General features: G+C 45.6%; 1 protein-coding gene across 12 annotated transcripts in view; it reads left to right on the top strand.

Annotated features, from left to right (window-relative positions):
• Positions 1 to 23,560, top strand: part of DAB2 (DAB adaptor protein 2) — a 408,449-nt gene that overhangs the window by 92,951 nt on the left and 291,938 nt on the right. The window contains exon 1 of one of the 12 annotated variants that reach the window (XM_069627178.1): positions 23,141 to 23,184. The exons of 9 other annotated variants lie outside the window; for them this stretch is intronic. The gene's annotated coding sequence lies outside the window, so the exon portion shown is untranslated. Of the gene's footprint in view, positions 1 to 23,140; positions 23,185 to 23,294; positions 23,411 to 23,560 lie in introns of those variants that run through there. 2 more of the 12 variants (XM_069627170.1, XM_069627171.1) reach the window with 2 other exon arrangements.

Raw genomic sequence — 23,560 nt, 5'->3', positions numbered from 1 at the left:
TTATTTTAATACCATTGTACTAACACTTTTGGGTTGATACTGTTAACAGCTCACGACCCACTCCCTTGAAGTGTACAGTCTGCCTTCGGTCCACGTTACTAAAAGTGAGGGAGGTATACCAGTCGAGCTGTGCCTGTTTCACCTATATGGCTGGAATTGGTTATATTATGTTATGTTACTTTGCATTTATATAGCGCCTTATGTACCATTTGTATAGTCTCAAGGCGCTGGTAAATTGAACGCCCTCGGGAACCGAAGTTCAAGTCAGTAGAGATAGCAGGGAGAGTCAAAGGTGCGTGTGAGCACCGTATATGTGTGCAGCTGGTGTGGTATTTGTGTAATAGCTGCTTCTTAGCGTTAGGTGTGGTGGTTGAGAGATCAAGAGTGTGTGTTCGTTCTGGCAGGTTTTATCCAGATCGATTCTGGCTGCGTTAGGCCTGAGGAGAACACCCTGCTGGAGGGTGTGTAACCAGCAGTGTTTAGTTAGAGTGAGGCGGATGTTGGTATGAGAACAGCTATACCAAATGGTGTCATAGTATCTCTGTGTTCTAGTTGAATGGTGGTGTAAAGAAGAGAGTAAGCGTAGTGATGTGATATGATGGTTTACATGCTCTTTCCAACATTCCATGCATTCCAAACCATTTCATGTATGTCGCATGATTCTATGCGCTCCGATCTGTTCCATGCACTCCAATCCATTCCACGCACACCAACCCGTTCCATGCTCTTGAATTCGTTCCGTGCACTCTAATTTGTTCCAGGTACTCCGATCCGTTCCGTATATTCTAAGTTGATTTATGCACTCCAACCACATAATTCACACGTACCTTCCACATATTTTACCCGTACCTATCACATACTACACCCGTTCCACCCAAATATGTCATCCGTTCCGTCCACATATGTCACCCGTTCCATCCTCATATGTCACCCGTTCCATCCACATATGTCATCCATTCCATCCGCATACTATCTCCCATCGCTCGCACATTAATCCGATCTACACACTCGTCCGCTCTAGGCACCCGTCTGCTCTAGGCACTAGTCTGCTCTAGGCGCTCGTCCGCTCTAGGGATTCGTCTGATCTAGACGCACATCCGCTCTAGGCCCTGGTCCTCTTGACGCATTTATCTGCTCCAAGCATTTGTTCTTTCTATGCACTCACCCGCTCTACGCACTCACCTGCTATTACGCACACACCCGCTCATGCACACTCACGCATTCTACGCACTCACCCGCTCTACGCACTCCTACGCACTCTTCCGCTCTTATGCACTCCTCTGCTCTTTCGCACTCCTCCGCTCTTATGCACTCATCCGCTCTGTGCTCCCATCTGCTCCGCGCACCCATCCGTTCTATGTACTCGTCCGCTCTACACACTCATCCACTCTACACAGTCGTCCGCTCTACACAGTCGTCCTCTCAAAGCACCCATCCGCTCCACGCACCCATCCGCTCCACGCATCCATCCGCTCTACGCATCCATCTGCTCTACGCATCCATCCGCTCGATGCACTCATCCGCTCCACAGACCCATCTGCTCAACGCATCCATCCGCTCGATGCACTCATCCGCCCTATGCACCCATCCTTTCCGCGCACTCATCTGCTATATGCACTCATCTGCTCTACATAGTTATTCGCTCTTACGCACTCATCCGCTCTATACACTCATCCGCTCTATGCACTCATCCGCTCTATACATTCATCCGCTCTATGCACTCATCCGCTCTATGCACTCATCCGCTCTATGCACTTCTGCAGGTCTACACACTCCTCCACTCTTACGCACTCATCCGCTCTACATGCTCATCCGCTTTATACAGTCATCTGCTCTACACACTCGTCCGCTCTATGCATTCATTGGCTCTATGCATTCATCCGCTCTAAGCACCCTTCCAATACCCATCCGCTCTACAACACTTATCCGCTCTACATACTCATCCGCTCTACACACTCATCCGATCTACACACTCATCCGATCTACACACTTATCCGATATACACACTCATCTGCTCAGCCCACTCATCCGTTCCACGTGCTTCAACCATTCTACCCATTTCATCCGCTCTACTCACTTCGTTCATTCATCATGCATTATCATGTCACTTGCCATACGCACCGGATCTGTTCCATGCTCTCTATCTGTTTCATGCATTACACCCATCTCATGTACTTGAATCGTCTATTCTGTACTTTCCATTTATGCCATGCACTCATACATTCCATGTCATCTGTCTGTGTTCTCATCAGTCTCCCGTATTCATCTTTACATTGTCTTCTCTTTATACATTTCGTTAATTTTGTTAATTTGTCCATTTGGAATCACTACATCCATTTTATTAATTTAAACCGCAATTACCTTTTTCGTACGATTTATTCAATTTTTTTCTTTTCTTTTTTCTTTTTTTTTCCATTTCGTTGCTTTGATCTACTTTTCTCATTCTATTCTGTTTGTCCTTTTAGTTTACATTAGCAGTTATTAGTTGTGGATTTCTAGCTTGGATCTTGGTGTTATATTGTTATTTGTCTTTTTGTTATTCAAGAACTAGTAGTTTGTTGAGTTGGTGTCATTATGATGCTATTATTCAGTTTGAGTACAGGGTTGGTTTTAGGGGAAGAGCCAAGTTTTCAGTAATTTGCGGAAAGACATTAGATCTTCAGTTAGGCGGATGTGGGGTGGGAGTGCGTTCCACAGCGTGGGGGCCAAGGCTGAGTATGATGATCCGCCTAACCTGACTGAGTTTGTTTTAGGTATGACTAGGAGACCGGCTGAGCTAGATCTTAAGAGTATGTGGAGGGTGCTACGGTTTTAGCTTGTCTTGAAGATATTGAGGTCCGGTTTTATACAGAGCTCGTGAGAAATGCATAAGGTTTTGAAGGTCACCCTTCGGACCACCTGAAGCCAGTGCAGAGTTTTGAGGGCTGGGGAGATGTGGTCTCTCGGGCCGAGCGCTAGTAGCAGTTTGGCTACAGAGTTTGTGCTCTTTGTAGTTTATTCAGTTGGTAAGCATGGACTCCCAGGTAGAGTGGGTTAGCGTAGTCCGGTCTTGATATAACAATTGATTGGACCGCGGAGAGTCTGTTGGGAAAGGAGAGGTATGGAAATATGCGCCTAAGAGTTTTAAGGTGGTAGTGGCAGGATTTTGAGACATTGTTGACTTGGCGCGAGAGTGTTAGGTCAGAGTCAAGGGTGCAACCAAGGTTTTTTACTGACTTAGAGGGACTCAGTGAATTGCCCATGGCAGATGGCCAGGGTAGTGGGTGTGGAAGAAGTTCACAGTTGCCACATACCATGATTTCGGTTTTGGAGGGGTTTAGCAAGAGGTGGTTTCTGGTCATCCAGAGCTCTATGTCAAGGAGGCAGGAAGCGAGGTCAGGTCGGCAGTTGGGTTTTGAGTTCAGGAGTTTTATAATTAGTTGAGTGTCAGCGTAATTGTAGCACAGGATGTTGTGTGAGCGAATTATTGGTGGGAGGGTGATTAAGTAGAGATTGAACAGGAGGGCAGACATGCAAGCTCCTTGTGGAACTCCCGTGTCGACTGGTCGGGCTTGGCAGGATAGGTGGAGAGTAGCGTTATTTGGTACCTATCTTTGAGGAACAAAGCTATCCATTTGAGAGCGGTTCCACAAATTCCTAAGGAGTGGAGGCGATCAAGGAGGATTGAGTGATTGATTGTGTCGAAGGAGGTGGATAGGTCAAGAAGGATTAACGTGGCACATCCCGCGGAGTCTGCCTGTTTTTAAGGTCATCCCAGATTGAGGTTAGGTTGGTTTCAGTTCCGTGTCGGGCTCTGAATCCTGATTGTGCGAGGTCTAGGAGATTGTTGGCTGTGACAAAGGCATTTAGTTGAGAGTTGGCGGTTTGGTCGATGAGTTTGGAAAGGAATCTGGTGTTTGAGGTGGGGCGGTAGTTTTTGGGGTCGAGGGAAGTTTTTTTTTATTAGAGGTTTGACATGAACCGTTTTGAATGCGTCGGGAAAAATTCCTGAGGAAAGGGAGTCATTTATGATGGATCTTGCATGTTCTCCTGCACAGGTGGAAGCGAAAATTTCTTTGAGGGTTGTGGCCAGGCAAGGGTCTAGCAGAGAGCTGGATGGTTTGCGGGCAGAGAGAAGTTTGAGGAATTTGTCGGGTGATATTGGACTAAAGGAGTCGAAAGTTGGTTGGGTAGTGGCTGGAGGCAGTGGGTTGGCCGGTATGGGGGGCGGGTTGCCTGGTGGATGTAAGAGAGCTAGTTTGTTGGTTAGAGCGTTTGTTCTTTCAAGAGCTGTGGTGTAAAAGTAGAGAGAGAGTGAGTCGCACAGCGATTGTGAGGGGGTCGGGACAGTGGTAGTGCATGATGGTTTGGTGAATTCGGTGATGATTTTGTGAAGTTCTTTGCTGGGGTTTTTACAGTTTAGGATTCGGGAGTTGTAATGGGCCTTTTTTGCTTTCCGGATTTCGGCCTTGTACTGATGAAGGTGCCGGGGCAAGGTGGATCTGCTCAGGGGGGTTTTGTCTTTCCGCCATTTGCGTTCTAGGTATTTATATAGTTGTTTGGTGGTCTTCAGTTTATGTGTGAACCATCTAGGGAAAAGGCCACAGCAGGCTGATGGTTTGCAAGAGGGTGTGAGCCGCATTGGTGAGGTGTTGAACCATGAGTCGAAGGCATCAGGGGTTAGTTGCTTATTGAGTTGGCAGGTAGGTGGAGGAGACTGGAGGAGCGCATCGGCTAAGTCAGGAAGAATTATTAGTTTTTTCCAGCATTTGCGTAGATTCAGAGGTTCTGGTTTGGGAACGGGAAGCGGATCGGGTGAGCGAATAGTGAAAGGAACAATGAAGTGATCGGAACAGATGATAGGGATGGGGGGTTTTAGGAGTATCCGGTTGTGAGAGCTGAAGATGGCATCAAGAGTGTGTCCTTTATAGTGAGTTGGGCCGTTTATGTGGGGTTGGAGGTTGATCGCGTCTAGGCCGTCAACCAGAGAGTGTGTCATAGGGTTGGTGGGAATGTCCAGCCATATGTTGAAGTCTCCTAGAAGGGTGAGGTTGGGATGGTTTAGTTGGAGGGTAGCAATAGAGTCGCAGAGGTTGTTTGAGAATTATCTGTCGTAGCCAGCGGGTCTGTAGATTATTAGGAAGCTGTGGGAGAACGACGGGGATAGGGATAGTTTAACGAGGAGTGATTCGCAGGAAGGAATGGAAGGTTGGTTGTCAATGATTGAGGTGTGGAAGTGAGACTTGAAGGCGAATGCTATTCCTCCTCCTCTAGAGGGACGGTTCAGTGGGTGGAGGGAGTAGTCTGGGGGGAAGGCTTCATTGGCGATAGGGGCGAAGTCATCTGAGAACCAAGTTTCGGTGATGAAGACCAGGTCTGGTTTGTCAGAGGAGAGGAGGTCAAAGATGCTGTGTCTGTTTTTTGCTACGGATCGTGCATTAAACAGGATGCAATTCACTTCAGTGGATGAGGATGTTGTTGGAGCTGCGGAGGTGGGGGGTGTAGGGAGAGGGGGTGGAAACTAGAGAGCGAGAGGTGTGGGGTGGTTGATGGTCGATGGGAAGAGTGGGCGAGCAGAAAAGCTTGGTGGGTTTCGGGTGGGGGTGGATGGACGCGTGTGTTGGAATGATTGGGTTTGGCACGGGGGATTTGAAGGTGGGGTGTGGGGGGTTAGGAGATTCCGTTGTGGTCGGTATGAAATCGAGGGAGAGGCGTTTCAGGCAGGGTGATGCGTGGGGGGGAGGGTGGTGATTGGAGGGATGAGGTGTTGGGTCGAGACAGGGGAGGCAATGAGTGCTGAGAGATTGAGGGGGACCAGGTACGTTTCCTCTTTAGTGTCTTTGTTGCAATTGGTGTGTGCGAGAGGGTAGGGGGGTCAGAGGGGGAGATGGATGAGGCTTCTGTTCTTGCTAGGGCTAGGCGTGCAGTTTTTAGGGAGGGGAAGGGGTGTTGTCGTGGGGGGATGATGGTGGGGGTTAATGGGAAAAGTGAGGGGTGCATGATTGGGCAGGGTGTGCCCAGTAAGCTAGTGAGGGGCGCGGGTATGATCAAAGTAAGCTGAACGGTGGAGGGGTTCGGAGGAGCAGTGGTTTTAGGGTGGTTGGCTCGCCATCGTGCTCCTCTAGCTTGGTGTTTGGAAAGGGGAATGGAAGGGGATGTGGTGGAGGGTGGGATGATTTGGGGAGGGTGGGACTGGAGGCAGGGCTGGTCGGAGGGCGTAAGCGGTGCACAAGGGTGGATTCCGGGAGACCTTGGTGGCTTGGGTGCACTCATGGTTTGTAACTGTGATATAGATAGGTTGGTACACCTCTCAATTCAACTTTGCACAGAGAGGATATTAGGCACACTTCTAAATTCCACTTTGCACAGAGAGGTTATTAGACACACAGAGAGGATGTTAGGCACACATCTGAATTCAACCAGGGAACATTATTAGGCACACTTCTAAGTTCAATCAGAGCACGCTATTACACACCTTCAGAATTCAGTTTTGCTTAGAGAGGGTATTAGGGATGTTTCAAACTTCAAGTAAGGCGCGCTATTAGGCACACTTCTAAATGCAAGCAAGGCACGCTATTGAGAACACTTCTAAATTCAACTTTGCACAGAGATGATATTAGGCACACTGCTAAGTTCAATCAGAGCACACTATTAGGCACACTTCTAAATGGAAGAAGGGCACGCTATTGGGAAAACTTCTAAATTCAACTTTGCGCAGAGAGGATATTAGGCACACTTCTAAATTCAACTTTGCACAGAGAGGGTATTAGGCACACAGAGAGGATATTAGGCACACCTCTGAATTCAGCCAGGGCACGTTATTAGACACACTTCTAGGATCGAGCAAGGTACGCTATTAGGCACGCCTCTTCTAAATTCAACTTTGCACAGAGAGGATATTAGGCAGACTTCTAAAATTCAATCAGGGCACGCATTTAGGCACCTTCAGAATTGAGTTTTGCTTAGAGGGGATATTAGGGATGGTTCTAACTTCAGCTAAGGCGCGCTATCAGGCACACTTCTAAATGCAAGCAAGGCACGCTATTGGGCATACGTCTAAATGCAAGCAAGGCATGCTATTGGGCACACTTCTAAATTCAACTTTGCACATAGAGGATATTAGGCACACTTCTAAATTTAACCAGGGCACGCTGTAAGGCACACTTCTAAATTCAACTTTGTACAGAGAGGATATTAGGCACACTTCTAAATTGAACCAAGACACCCTATTAGGCGAGAGATATTAGGCACACTTCTAAATTCAACTTTGCACAGAGCCGATATTAGGCACAGTTCTAAATTGAACCAAAGCACCCTATTGGGCACACTTCTAAAGTAAACCATGGCACGCTATTAGGCACACATCTACTTCAACTTTGCACAGAGAGGATATTAGGCACACTTCTAAATTCAACCACGGCAGGCTATTAGACACACTTCTACTTCAACTTTGCACAGAGAGGATAATAGGCACACTTCTAAATTCAACCACAGCAGGCTATTAGGCACACTTCTACTTCAACTTTGTACAGAGAGGATATTAGGCACACTTCTAAATTCAACCAAGGCACGCTTTTAGTCACACTTCTAAATTCAACTTTGCACAGATAGGATATTTGGCACACTTCTAAGTTCATTGTGCACAGAGAGGATATTAGGCACACTTCTCAAATCAACTTTGCACAGAGATGATATTAGGCACAGTTCTAAATTCAGCTTTGCACAAAGAGGATATTATGCAGACTTCTAAAGGTCAATCAGAGCATGTTATTAGGCACCTTCAGAATTGAGTTTTGCTTAGATAAAATATTAAGGATGGTTCTAACTTCAGGTAAGGCGCGCTATTAGGCACACTTCTAAATGCAAGCAAGGCACGCTATTGGGCATACTTCTAAATGCAAGCAAGGCATTCAACTTTGTACAGAGAGGATATTAGGCACACTTCTAAGTTTGATTTTGCACAGAGAGGATATTAGGCACACTTCTAAATTCAACTTTGCACAGGGAGGATATTAGGCACCGTTCTAAATTGAACCAAGATACCCTATTAGGCACACTTCTAAAGTATAGCAAGGCACGCTATTAGACACACTTCTAAAGTATACCAAGGCACGCTATTAGACACACTTCTACTTCAACTTTGTACAGAGAGGATATTAGGCACACTTCTAAATTCACCGGTGAATTCCTGCTTTCAAATTGCAACTATATCACAGGATGCTGTAAAGGTCTACTTCTAAGTGCAATGCTACCATAGTATGAAGATTTTTGCAATAGTTTAGCTTCTAGGGCTGAGTGGTAGGGTAGTATGGCGTGAAGTAATTGCTTCTGTCCCCGCCCTTTACTTGTTGTCAGCTTCTTGCTTCTCCTGCTGATACCTGCAGATACGACCTGGGGCCGTCTTTGTAGGGGCCGTCCTTTGCCTCAGGTCCTTAGCCGCAGGGGCTGCACGGGCGGAGGGCTGCCCTGAGAAAGGCGGTAATGGCTGTGTAACGTGGGACAGTACAGCAATCAGGGCAGGGTGGGCGGGATGGGAGGCAGGAAGGGAGACACAACCAGGAAGAGGGATCGGGGGCTGTGGGCACACAAAGGGGGGCTGGGGGCTCAGATTTTCCGCAAGTTTGGATGAATGACCAAGCCCAGAGGGGTCTAAAGGCTGGATGCACTCACCTCAGTTGCTTCTGGTGAAGAAGCGACACGGGGTGCTGTGCAGGCCGCTAGGCACAAGCCACACGAGAAAAGCACCAATCAGGGCAGGGTGGGAGGGATGGCTCGGCGGGAAGGGAGACCCAACCAGGAAGAGGGTTTGGGGGCTTTGGGCGGACAAAGGGGGGCTGGGGGCTCAGACTTTCCGCAAGTTTGGATGGATGACCAGGCCCATAGGGGTCTAAAGGCTGGATGCACTCACCTCAGTTGCTTCTGGTGAAGAAGCGACACGGGGTGCTGTGCAGGCCGCTAGGCACAAGCCACATGGGAAAAGCACCAATCAGGGCAGGGTGGGCGGGATGGGAGGCGGGAAGGGAGACACAACCAGGAAGAAGGATCGGGGGCTGTGGGAAGACAAAGGGGGGCTGGGGCTCGGATTTCATGCAAGTTTGGATGGATGACCAGGCCCAGAGGGGTCTAAAAGGCTGGATGCACTCACCTCAGTTGCTTCTGGTGAAGAAGCAACACGGGGTGCTGTGCAGGCCGCTAGGAACAAGCCACATGAGAAAAGCACCAATCAGGGCAGGGTGTGCGGGATGGGAGGCGGGAAGGGAGACACAACCAGGAAGAAGGATCGGGGCTGTGGGCAGACAAAGGGGGGCTGGGGGCTCGGATTTTATGCAAGTTTGGATGGATGACCAGGCCCAGAGGGGTCTAAAGGCTGGATGCACTCACCTTAGTTGCTTCTGGTGAAGAAGCGACACAGGGTGCTGTACAGGCCGCTAGGCACAAGCCACACGAGAAAAGCACCAATCAGGGCAGGGTGGGTGGGATGGGAGGCAGGAAGGGAGACACAACCAGGAAGAGGGATCAGGAGCTGTGGGCGGACAAAGGGGGGTGGGGTTACGGATTTTCCGCAAGTTTGGATGGATGACCAGGCCCAGAGGGGTCTAAAGGCTGGATGCACTCACCTCAGTTGCTTCTGGTGAGCCACAACGTGTGTGCAACTATTGCACAGGCAAGAGCAGAAGACTTGATTTCCATCTCAACCCCCTGACAAATGTTGTCTGAGAGCTCCATGGAAGAAAGTAGAAGGGTTTTGTAGCTTGTTTTCTTGGGCATGGTTTCCACATGCCCCAGAACAGCAAGGGGGAGATAAATTAGGCATAAATACCTCCTGCCCCCAGTGAACACCTTCTCCAGCTCTCTCTTTCAGCAATGCGCCCTATAGAATTGCGGGGTCTCATGATAAATTCAATCCATTTGTACCCGTCATTCTTCCACCTTTTCCATCTCACGCCTTACCTAGCCTCGCCTTCATCCCAACCATCTACCTGACATGGCTCCCACGTACCACACCGAATTTTCTATTGTAATCCCCCTTTGCCCCCGACATGAAGCCATATACTACGGCGTAGACGCTATACAAATGCGAGATGCACCACAATGTGCTGGTATCAGACAAAAACAAAAAAACGAAACTGGGTGGGTCACACTGCCCCCTCATTCAGCCACTGATACAGCTTCACAGACACCCTACCCTGTATTGCAGAGAGCTGCCAAGAGTAAACCCGAATTTGAAGGTCAAGTATGACTTGACATCAAATTGTGCTTGGTTATTGAAGCTGCACTTTACCAATTAGGTCAACATGTACACAGAGTTGCTTCGTTCCTGTGCAGAGGGAAACAGGATGCAGGGAAGGTCGGTCGTCTTCTAGTTTCTCTGCCGTCGTAGCACTGTTTCATGAGTAAATAGTCCATCAACACATAGCAACATGGTTACCACTAATCTGCCATGGCCTATGTGCAAACTCTTACCTGGTCATCATTAAGAAAGTTGGGCAAGCCGCCAATGAACAGCTTTTGAGCAGAATCTGGAACAACGGTTGAAACCACACCTGGTACATACACAATTGGTGCTGGTTTAGTAGTAGTTTGGGGCCGAGTAGGTGATTTAACCACCACTCATCGCTGTACCCCTGCAGGCCAGCAATCAGTGGTCACAATGTTGAAGTAGTAAGTCTCACATTGAATTTCTAGAATGAGTGCAATCATCAAATGACCCAATAGATCTCAGCCCCTGATTGGTGTTTATTGTATTTCTATTTATTTAAATGATAGGGTCTAGCTGTGCCTGCAGTCTTGCCCTATTCCATATTTATTGGCACGTGCAGTTCCTCATTCATAATCGACTAGCCAATCAAGCCCTAACATGCCGAGAAGAACACTGAACCAGACAAACCATCACTACCAGAATCGAAATACTTGAGATCCCAGGTTGCCACCTTCTATAGAAAGGGTTGAAATGGGACATGCGCAGTAGAGCAGAGCTGGATCATTTTGTAGCATTACTTCCTCTTTTTTTAAATGCAGGACAAACATATTGAACACACCACACATTGTAGTTTGTCCACTTGTTGCTGAACTTCCAACTGGCTTACTATCATCAGAAGCACCCTTATCTAGCCACGGATATGTCATGCTGGAAATGTATGTCTTTTTCAGTTTCAAAAATGGCTCTATAAGCACCCGCCTGCAAAATTCTGTTTGATCAAAAGTCGCTACCTGGCAAAGGTGACAGAAACCAGGCAGGCGGCCAAATAACGGCTGCTTCAGATCTTAAGGGACACCTTGTTAGCAGAAAATCTACTTCCCTCAGCTGGGCTTAGAGTTATTTTTATACATCATTCAAATAAAAACTGAGAAGGAAACAAATAATCCTGGTAGTGTTTTATCAGTGTTTTCATGGTTTACCTAAATATTGCAAAGGTAGTCATATTGAATGCATTTACACTACTACCTCTACTTCCAAATCCAGAGAACTTAATGTTCATCGGCTGCTCTTCTAGTAGAACACGGACACCCGCCTCTTTAGCGATCGGCAATCGAATACAAAGCTCAGACAGCCTATGGCTTCTGCGTGCTATTCGCCAAGATGGTAGTAGAGAGCATAGCCAGACTTAAACAGAAGCATCTGCATTCTTTATTGGAAGATCAGCAAATCGTGGATAGACGGGTACGGGCCAGTTCATTGTTCAAATTCTCCATAATAACATCTCGTCAGTGTCGTGTTAAATATCCATAGAGCATGGATTCCTTCTGTCATTAACACACCCTCTAATTCCCCTGGCCATGCCCCACACCAAACATACAACATTAATGGCTTAGACTAGATCCCTAAAACCTTAGATATACATGAAGACTTTGGTCTTTGTTGTGTGAAGAAGAAAGAAAATACAATTTTCAAAATCACTGGGGCAAAGACATAGGCTATCACCTGCTGGGCTTTAAAGAACCTTTTGCTGAGACATTTGGAAGGTCTCCCCTAAAATGAAAGGGAATGGTGCATTTTCTAGCACATTGGTGAGCACGTGATATATGTATACACAATTTAACCAGCAATGCAGTTATTGAACTAATCCGATACGCCCCCATGTAATGCGTAACATCTTGATTCAGTCCTAAAGTTTCAGCTAGTACCCATATTTAGAATGTGAAAGACCAAACAAGAACACTTTCCAAGGTATGCCACTATCAGAACTATTTCAACCAGACAAAATATAGCTGACACCCACGAGTTGCCTGAGCCACATACCTTTGGCCATGTTATAAGACTGCTAGAATATCTGCAACACTTATTTATGTTTTGATGTGTTCAGATTGTAATTGTTTGGCTAAGTTCTGAATGAGTGGGATATTTCTCTTTTCCTTCACCTCAACGGGGCCTCTTCGCTCAACTCTCAGCTCTCTTCAAAACCTATTCACTTCTCTAATCTCTCACACCTTTAACTCTAACTACTCTCTTACCTCTATATCTTTCCCATCAGCCAAGCTTCTCTTATTTTTCCAGCCACCTAGCCACCTTCTCTCCCCTCCTAACTCCAATCTCTCCTGCACTGCTATTCTCCCATCTTCAGCAGCTTTACCATTCTCCAGCCCTTTCCAGCTCTTCCATCAACCACACTCTACATCATATATTGTATACCCACTCCAGCTCTCCCCATTTTGACTAGCAGAAACTCTCTAATTTCTCCCACCCTCTCCACTTACCATAATTCACCAACCTTCTCCAGCTCTCCCACATCTCCCACACAGTCCAGCGTTATGATTTATCTTTTTCATCTGGCCCGATTATTGCACCTTTCCATCTCTCTTACCGCACACGTTCTCATTAACTCTTACTTCTTCCTCCGTAAGCGTCTTGCATTCTCTAGTGCTATTGAATGCAATGCCTGCTTCCATCACTGTTTGGACTCCTCCATTTTATGGCCAATCAGCTCTATGTGTGAATTAGAACCACATTTGCCTGGAGAGGCTGCCACAGACCAGCCTTAGCAAACCAAAGCATTAGAAGAGTGATCAGAGCTCAGGGGGACGGTGACTGCACCCAGCAGTGCCCGAGAAGGTAGAGTGGGCACCGTTGGTCTCATTCCTGGGAATGCCAGACTTGACATGCACTGACCTAGAGACTTGAAACCAGGCAGCCATACCTAGTCATACTTAGCTTAGCCTCATTTACCTAATGGATGACATAGATAACAGGTGTATTTGTGTCAGTTCCCCTGCAGGGCACAATCTATATTTATTTTATCAACCTATGAAGGATCCAATGTCTGGGATTCAAACGTGTGACCACAAAGGCAAACACAGATCCACGTAGTGGATGCATTGGTTGAGTGAACCACAGAACCAGACCAGATGACACCATGCATTCATTAAAAGCGATCGGGCCATGCGAGTAGCAACGCAACGGGCCTGATGTTATACCCAGACACTAGTGCCTCTAACGCCTTATGAGGTGAAGGATTTTGCGCTTGGACAGTGAATGCCAGAGACGTCGTTATATCTGCTATGTTGTTGGGGACCACTCTGCCTTATCCATGGGATTCTCTAGACCAGGGGCGATGCTAGGTTTGTAATAGATCCGGGGCTAGAGCCCATTGCAAGGGTCTAGAGTCTAGACCATGCTTCCAACCCATGCTATATAGAGTCATACGGCTGTTTCTACTCTCTTATAACTGACCGTCCCATTCACAGTGTACAGAGAACATGCCCCAACTTGCTCTTGACAAAATCGGATGCCATTTCGATTTGATGGGAACGACCATTGACATGTAAGAGTGCCAAGAAGACCACGCGGAACACATTAATGAAAAAATGACATGCATTTGAACGTCTGGCATGTGTAGCAATGTGTCCTTCAGAGCACACAATACCATGGCATAATGTAATAGCGAAGACAAAAAATCACTTCACTATTAGTTGAAAAAATAGATTTTATAGGACTGGATGGAAGACATGAATATGGTACAATATTCTTTATTACAGGTGTTGTCCTTCTTTTTCCTCCTGTACTCCGTGACTTGCTAACAGTTTAAAAGCACAGTGCAGTGTTATCCATGCCATAATAGTTAAATACTTTTTTTATTTGATGGTTTTCAGTGTGCCGCATCCCCAAAAGGAGCTTCACAGCACAATGGTTAAAATAAATAAATAAATAAAATAATGGATTAGAAAGGGAGATGGAAATTACAGCCGAGAGTCCAACAATGATCCAAACACACGAGTTTGGACGAATCAAAAGCATTAGAACGACCCCAAGGAATGGTGCATCCGTGCCTCTGATGCATGCTTTCTCATTTATTATTCCCTAAGAGCATCAGTATCTTAATGTATTCATCAAATTGATCTCAGTTTGACCATTAAGCTCACCTGAACTAAGAGAAAATGGTTTGTCTGTCAATTGGTCGAAGTGAGTGGCTCACTTTTTCCTTATATGTGTGACAAGAGAGCGTACCAACTCTCCCCCAGAGATCTTGCAGAAATTTGTAGATGGACCCTGATGTCAATCAATTGCTCTGTGATGCAGAAATAGTAGTACATAATGAGGGGGCTTTACAAAATAGCTAACCCTCTACATTTACAAAGCCAGACCTATTGGATTTCCATGCTCATTTATCAAATTTAATTGCATTTCCAATTGTAAGTTTGAGTAGGATAAATACAATGTCACCTTCAATGCAGATATTTACTAATACCTTAGGTCAAGATTATTCTTCAAATCCTAAGCAAGCGACTATTGTCATTTGATGCCTCCGAGTGATGTGCATTAAGATCTGTTGTGTAAAATCCAATGAATGAACTCAATTTCTTATGCAACAAACTTGCAACGGGGAGGCAGTGTTATGCCTTCATCTCCCCACAAGGTTTTTGCTAAGACCCCTAAGAAATTGCCCCTGTCCACTAATTCTCAGTGAAAATCGAAATACTAGACTAGAACACCAATACATGGGACTTTTATGACTTTACTTCCCGCAGGAATAGTAAAGCGCGCCCGCAGGAGTAGTAGAGCACGCATGACAAACACCAAAAAGACATATAACCTGTACAAAGCATCAGAGAGGGGAAGCTCTAAGGAAATTCAGCAGAACCGAAATGTCTTTAATCCGTGTTTAAAATTGACAAACGAGTTTCAGGCCCTCAGATCTGGAGGGAGGGCATTACAGCTTCTCTGCGCTGTACTAACCCGGAATGACCATGTTAAGATTTGCCCTGGGCACCTGTAAGAGGCTCAAATTGTCCGACCTCAACACCATCCGTGAAGGCAGCCAGGATAATCTACTGGAAAAATATCTGGGACTGCTGCCATAGGGGCATTTATGTGCCATACACAAGACGCGAAAGGTAACATCTACTGGTAATAGGAAGCCAATGCAGAGCCCTCCTAACATCAGAGACATGATCTTTTCTACATAGGCCTTCTACAGCCCTGACTGCATTGTTCTGCATGATGTGTAACCGGACGATTCCTCCTATGCTCACACTTTGCAAAAGTCTAGAGCAATAGTCCAGTTTGGCCCCAATTATGGCCTGTACAACGGTGGCACAGTTATCACGGGTCAGAAAAGGTCGTTCGCTGAACAACCAGTTTCACATAGTAGGAGGTGGAGGACAAATGTACCATCAAGCTTTCCCCCTCCAACTCCAAGACTGTGTGAATTTGCTATTGCAACTTTACACTTGGGGGGACAATGCTTGAACTTGTAACCCACCATCAAAGAGGTCTACTTTAGTTTTTTTAACTCCAGTCACAGCATATTTACGTGTGAGCGCTTGATGGTGTATCTGAAAATCAAGCCTTTACCACTCATCGATGGACTGGTTTAATTCATTGTTGTAACTCAACTCTTGGCATGTTTGGAGTTAACCGATGTCAGGTGTCAGTGCCTGCTCATTCTAGAACAGGGCTGATCTCTTATTCTAATTTGATTACAAGCATATTTGGTGGCACTGTTGAGATGGGGGATTTTGCCCATTGTTTTCCATCTCAATAGTATGCTGTTCAGAAATTCAGTGCATTACATGTGGCTTTGTCACGATATATTAGGCAGTCACTCTCAACTCAGGGACTTCCTCGCCCCGCACCCCAAGCAAGGTGGCGCGCACTCAAAGTGATTCTACAGATTCAACTTTAGCGAGGCCTCCAACCCGTCTCGCACCACCCCAACAAATACCCTCTGTACCACCAATGAGCTAGGAACCAGTCTGGTGTATAGTAAGAATATATATTTATTTACGGTTTGACAAAGAAGAAAAGCACCCACAAAAACATCAACCACCAACGCTGTGGCACTACACAATAACACCAGTTCAAATTTCTTGCACCAATTGACTAACATAGGTTTAAAGGACTTTCAGTTGCTATAAGACATTTAAAATTTTGAAGTTGCAGTCACAATTTACATCAGATTTCTTGCAAATTAACCAATAGGAAAAATACAAAACACACAGGGATTGCTTAGTTTGGCACAGTACTCCTTTCTCCCAGCCACCCCCACCCTGCAAGCATCAATTAGATATGACCCCTCTGATCTGAAGACAAGGTACAGGGAGTGGGAACACAATGGAAAATCGTTTTGGGCTTTTTATTTAGGTAAGATGCAATGTTTTGGAATTCTGATTAGGGATGCAAGGGCATACATGAGGATTTCATTGTGCACCACTCCTACAATGAAAATGCAAGGCTTTGGGATTCTGGTTTGGACTGAAAGGGAAAATTCGTTTTGCACAATCTGTTTTCAGAGGGAATGCAAGGTGTTGGGATTTTCATTTTGGGGACACTAGCACATGCAATTGAACAGCAGGGTTACCCAATTACATTACATACTAGAGTCATTTACAGTTCACTGGGATAATCCTTTGTCAATTTCGAATTTTGACAAAAACATCTCCCTGTTATAAATGACCCTATGGGAATTAATTAAATTATATTTTGTGTCAATAAGGCTAAGGGTATACACGCTTTCACCCCCCGCCCCCACTAATGGAGAGCATCCACCAATGCAAAGTTAAGGGCTAAACAGACAGGTTCCAACACGATTCAATGTAACTGGATAGAGTGTTTTCTATAGTGAGTTCATTGAGTTAACTTTTTAGTTCAATATAGACATGGTCTATCCAGTTTACCCCCCACCACCCTTCACCCACTAATTGAAAAGGATTAAGGCAGGTAGCTCCCCACACAATTGATAGCTTTGTGATATATGTACTTACATGGGAGATCTCTGTTCTTAGCTCAGGAGTCCCGCCAGATCCTAGGACCCTGTTTCAGGCAGGCAGCTCTCACCTCAAGCCTCTATCCACCAGCCAGGTCTCTCCAGCCACAGGCCTCTCTCAGATAGGGCTCCCAGATTTCCAAGCAAAGTCCTTGGTCCTCATGTTCTCCCTCCTTCTACGTAGGCCTTGGTTTAGCTTTGCTCCCCTGGCAAGGTGGTGCCCCGATGTATTAGGTAGCTCTCCTGGTCTCTCTTCCTAGTGGTTTTCTTGCAAGTCCCCTCTTAGAATGGAACTTGCCAATCTATAATGCTGATGACACTCCATGATTAACACAATTTCCACGCTACGGATTGGTCAGCTCTGTCCCTCTCCCTCCCCCCAATTCACCCACTGCCTGCTGATACGACAAGGAGTAAGGGGGTGTGAATGATGGAGGCTGAGGGAGGAGGAAAAATACATAATTTCAAAATGACAGGTAATTTTACACTTTTGGGTTATGAAAATCTCACAGCAAGGCAGCTACCCTAATTTTTCAGATAATTGCCGGCACATATATATTTTTGAGTTCTATATTTTATGGCGAGTCGGAAAATACTGATCATATCTTGGCACGCCTTTACTGGGATGAGCGACCGTTTTTATCAGTTTACTGCTGAGCTGAAATAATCACAAATCTGCCCCTTCCGGATTCAAACCTTACTTCCATAACCTATCATCACGACAACTTTCTATTCCCTCGGAATTATGAGAAGGCCGGAATCATAATTTGTCTCATAACTCCAGTTGTTTCTATCACACCAAATGTGTTTATACATGGTCCCGACAGGCTTATTCTCCCCTTCAATATGAGACCAGGATGAGCTCACTGGGACGTACGATGCACTTTCTATTCAACAAATGTATTGAATGTTAGTCAATGGCAAGGCATCCCATGTGTCCCTCAGTTTCACATCAGCTCCCACCAATACTTAGGTTGAATTTCTCCATCATCACCTGACCCGAACATCTGCTTATCAGCAATCTGTTTCATACACAATGTTTGATCATCCATTAGTGGCTCTGAAGCCATTCCTTGAGGTTGAGTTAGCCCTGGAAAGGTAATTTCTGTTGGCCACAGTTAATGGGGAGACCTGATCTTACAGGTCATTTCTGCTGGCTGTGTCATCTGCAAATCCCACAATTCTGATCTACTTCTCTGTATATTCTTTGTATTTATAACTGAAAACCAGACCTTCTTCCCCTGGAGGTCCTCAGCCAAAGGTCTTGAGTTCAAATTTTCAAAGGCACAGACCTTTCAGTTCAGTGGGGAAAACACCAGCTGAACCCATACGTCAGAAAATACAGCTTTAAATCGACAAGATGTGCTTGCATGTAACATTTTAGCATTATATCTGGCATGTGGTTTAAAATACAGTCTTTCTTTTCTACTAAATTAGAACAAAGGTAGATTCATTATTACTCTTATGTACCCAGATAGGCCATAGGAAACCAGTGTTCACTTTTACAAAAACAAAATAGGTCTTTCTTTTTACATGCTGTCATTTTATATGATGAAAATTAAGTCTCTTTATTCCTGATAAACGCAATCTGTCAGTTGACTTTATTTCTTAAATGTCAGGCATCATTCCTCCTTTTTATCTTCCAAATGTGCAGTGTTTCAAATGTATCTTTTCTTTCCATGTGCACTGCTGCAGTTTTACATCTGTGAAAGGTGCCTTTTCCCAGTTTACACAAATTCAGCCTCGGCAACACCCATTTGACTTCCCATTCATTGGGCATATCCAACAGTTGTAAGCTCTCAGGTAGATTCCCATTCTCTTGCGCACGTGTCCATCCTAGTGGAGTTGGTTAGGCCCATTTCTTACCATTTTACTAGGCCTTATGCTGAAAATCACTGTTTTGTACTGGCTTTTATATTCCAAGGGAACTCCACATTAGCCAGCTTCACTCTCACAATAGGGGCCTAGCATGGCCTCTCCATCTCTGTCACTCTGGAGCTGTATTTTCACCCCACATATTGCTGAGGAGAGAAAAGTGTTCAGATTTTGGTTTGGGGAGATTGTTTTGGTGTGCCATGAATGGGTACATATCGAATGGGTTTTGAGAAATGTGTGTGTAACTGTGCAACCTGCACGGTCAAGTAAAGGACTTCTATAATATTATGGGGAATACCATTTTCTGGTTGGATTTTGCTAGGCAGAATCCTGTGCAAATCCCTTGGGGAACACTACAAAAAGATTAAGACTACAGGAGTAAGCAGTTAAACCCAATTGGTAGCAGTCTGTACCACCCAGATTTACCTGGTAACTATGGCTGAGCAGTCAGACTTCTCTCAAGAAGAGTAGGGCATTATATAGAGTATACACAATAGGGCTAAAAACACAGTAGAGCAAACAAACACTGACCAGAGCTTTGTATAAAAAGTATATAATTATTTATTTAAAACACACTTTAGGCAATATACAAGCACTCTAAATAAAAGCAAGTTAAAACACAGTCAGGTAAAGTATACACACCTCCCTAGATAACTATTAGACAAGTCAGAGTTAAAACACCACGATTTGTTAAAACAGATGTGAGCGTGGAACCTAGATGGCACTCCAATAGTTAAATTAAAGGGAGAGAAAAAGGCAGAGAATAGAAATAAAACAGGTCCCAACACTTTTAGGAGTTCTCAGCAAGGGAATAAAGGCAGTATACACTGTAGAGCCAAAGTTCATAGGCCAGGCCCACTTTAAATGGAGCCAAGCGAAATGTGCCCAGGATCACACAGTTTAAAATGCACTAAAAGTCTTTGCAGAATGTTCAAAAGAGGTTCGGGCGATTTAAGAAGGTAAAGTAGAAGGTCTGGGGCCAACCCAGTTGAAAAGCCAAGGATTTAAGGGTCACCTTGGGCAAACCGAAGAAAGGGAGGCCAGGCAGGACACAGTACCTTAAAGAGAGTGGAAGCTCCAGCGGTGGCAGTTGTTCCTGGCAGTGGTTGCAGTTTGTTGTTTCAACCAGGGGAAGAGAGGGTCTCGTCGAGGAGGAAACGTGGAGTCGATGCACTGCACAGCGATGAAACCAGCCGTGGAGTTCGTCGGTAAAAGGTGCGTTCCTTTTATTTGCGGTCAAAGTGGTGAAGCTTGCCTATCCAGCTGCCGGGATGCTTGGCACGGGCGATTCGACCAAGAGACATCTTTGGAAGGCGAAAGGGGTGAACTGGTTGGTCGCACCAGCTCAGAGGAAGAAGACTCGTCCAGCAGAAGATCTTCTCTTGTCGTTGGGAAAGTGGTGAGTTTGTTGCAGCAGGGCTCCACCGGTGGTGTCGTCGCTGCAGATGGCTCAGCTTTTTCCCTCTTTGGATTCTTAGGTCCTGTGGCGACTTCTGAAGTTCCAGTCCCCAAAGCCCTGCTTTTATGCAGAAAAACCCCCATTCAACAGCCTAGCTGTCAATCAAACATGCTAAGTGGTGAGCTGGGCGGCTCACCATTGGGCCAATCAGAATAGAGTGCGACTTGGGTTGCTAAGGCAATGCAGTCCAAGGTGCCAATTCCCCTCCCACACATCCTGTGGAACCCAGACAGAGTGGCACCATTTGGAGGGCTTCTGTGGAGAAGCCCGCCAAAAAGTGGAACACAGGGCTCGACCTTGGTCAGAGTTACAGAGACGGACACAAATGTCATTTTAGAAAAGAGTTCTGCAAAAAGACCCAACCGTTGATTTAATATTACATAAATAAACCAGCGGTATCTTTAACATTGCACCAAAAAGTGGTGCGTTTAAAATCAGTGGGAAAATCCCATAGGAAATATTCCGGTGGAATATTTTGCGTGGTAACCACTGCCACCAGCCAGAAACTCGACAAGGGGGGACTGGACAGTGCCCCCTTGAAAACAGACCCAGGGGCAATATAATTAACCCCTTCCAGTATTTCCACAATATGATGGTTTGTACTTGTTCTGTTCACAATTTAGGACTAGTAAAGTGAATGGTGACTTTACATGCCCTGGGAGACAGTAGCCAGTCCCAGGGTATGGAGTCTATGTTTGGGGGTCACTATGACATCCCTGTGTTACTGCACTGAGGGTGCTGTGTAACACATACACAAAAGCAGATGATACCCCATGGAGTAAAAGACCCCATAGCCCATAAGCACACAAAAAGACACAGACATATCTCAAATCATGCCTAAGAGTGGGAGGAAAAGAGTCCCACTCTTAGCAGGAGAAAAAAACAAACCCCAAAAATCCAGCAAAGCTGCTGGGAGACTCACTAGGTTTGGGAAATTAGCCTTATAAGAGAATTCTCCCTAACAGATTTCACTTTTGATATTTATATGGGTAAGTAGTGCTCTTGGATATAAACAAAGTAAATGTTATTCTATTGAAATGTAAAGGTAATGATTGGTCTAACAGTGCAGCGAAATTCATTGCAAATATAAAGTGAAGATGCCAACTAATTGTGGAGTTCATTTTCCAATTCAAAATGATGTGATTATCACCGTCCTTATGAGTTCAAAACATTGAGCAACATTAAACTGGGTAATAGGAACTCCTGTTATTACAGTGCTTAGAAGCATGGGGAATCCATCATGAAGCACTCAATGAAAGCTTTGATGTTACTGTTGTATTTCATTCAATTCAGCAGTATAGAAAAGAACTGATTGAGGGCGGTATGAGGATGCAGGCCAAAAAATGATAACGCTTACAAATATCTTTACTTTCAAGCTTTACTTTCTCCAAATGTTGATCTACAAATAGCAGCATAGTGCACTCATAGAAGTATGGGAGCACAGAGAGATGGAGGCAGAGAAAGAAGAGTGGGAGAGTGAGGGAGACAAAGGGAGCCTGGAAGATGTGTGAAACCAGTAGGATAGCTCAGCTGTTTGTTACCTGAAACTGTGAGATCTGTGTAACCAAGTCCTGCTGTCTGCGGGGAGACACCTAAGCTCTGTGACCCGAGAGGTAGCACTTCCCTCAAGGACCTGAAAGTAGAAGATCTGTAAGCAGAAGCATCAATCTTCTGCCTGCAGCCTAAATGTGTGAGACCTGTATGATATGCGAGCAGTCAAGAACTGGAGGTCCTCTACTCATCATCACAAGATCAGGCCTCAGGTCAGGACAAACTCCTATAATGTATTGGCCTGATGATGAAACAAAGCATCGGGCCAAGGTGAGGAGTGGATCCTTCATTGGCAGCGAATGTCAGGCTTTCTTGTCTGTTCACGAAGACATCGACATATTGCCTGAATGTGCGCATATATCATGCCACAGTCAGGTGGAATTGGCAAAGAGTGACAGTAACAGATTTTCTTCCATTTTTCCCACTCCACCATTACATGACTTTGGAAGCAAGTTGGAGGAAGTACCTTCAGCACTACCTCCAGAAAAGGGAACATATTCCAACAGAAATTCCTCCAATCCCATATAGAGTCCAACGCTATCCCATAATGGGGAATAACAGCGCTCTGGCCAACGCACCGGTATCAGTGTCTGACTTGGCGAAACTACCACAGCTAATTGCAAAGTCGGAATGGTGCCCAATGTCAAAACATGAAACAGACATCAGAAAGCTTAGGTAATCTCTTTTATGGAGACTGTTTCAAGTAGGTTTTCTCTTCTGAGCAAGTTCAGTTGTCATCTGGTTCCTCATTTGGAAACATGTTCCCATGCAACCTGTCTAAAGGGTACTGAATCTTAAAGGAGAGCGGCAGACTCTGGACCGGCCACATGTCTTTAAAATAAATCTTTAGACCTGAAGACTGCATCTATTCTGTACATTCAGCTGCTAGACTTCAAATGTGTTCAATGTCTCTGTACTGTTATGAAGTTTCAAAGGCAGTCTCTTTAGAATTCTCAATGTTGCTTTGCCCAGGTCAACCTTTTTTCTAACTAGAGTCTGATAAACATTCCCCGAAACTAAAATAATTAACTTTATAGAGCTAACCTTCAACCACTGGCCGACCTTTGTTCAGTAGGTTTCGCACTTGGGCTGAGTGTGGGAGCGGGTGCATTGAGACAGGTAAGCGGAGAGCACTGTATACTCTACGTGCATGAGCTTTGTGACTGTGGGACCGTATGCATGTATGTGTAATGTTCCCAAGAGCAGGCAGCAGCTCAGTCACGTGGGTTTGCTGTTAGGGTTCCTGTTGGGATGAAAAGGGTGGCGATATCTAGCCTGGCTGTCAGGAGGATGTGCCTCTGAGGCTGATGAGAGCCGGCGGGGGGCATATTCCTGAAATCCCGAGGTGAGGATGCCATGTTCACTCCTTTTGCCACGGACGGATTCTGTAGGTTTGGAGTTGGTGAGGATGAGTGCGCGCTCCACTGGATGTAGTCATGTTTTGGGCTGGTCCCACAGTCCCATGCATGGATAATGGAGTTCCATGGACTGGCAG

Source organism: Ambystoma mexicanum, chromosome 6p (genome assembly GCF_040938575.1).
Source record: "Ambystoma mexicanum isolate Mex_15411 chromosome 6p, UKY_AmexF1_1, whole genome shotgun sequence".
NCBI classification, from domain to species: Eukaryota; Metazoa; Chordata; class Amphibia; order Caudata; family Ambystomatidae; genus Ambystoma; species Ambystoma mexicanum.
This window is presented reverse-complemented; position numbering and strand designations above follow the sequence as displayed.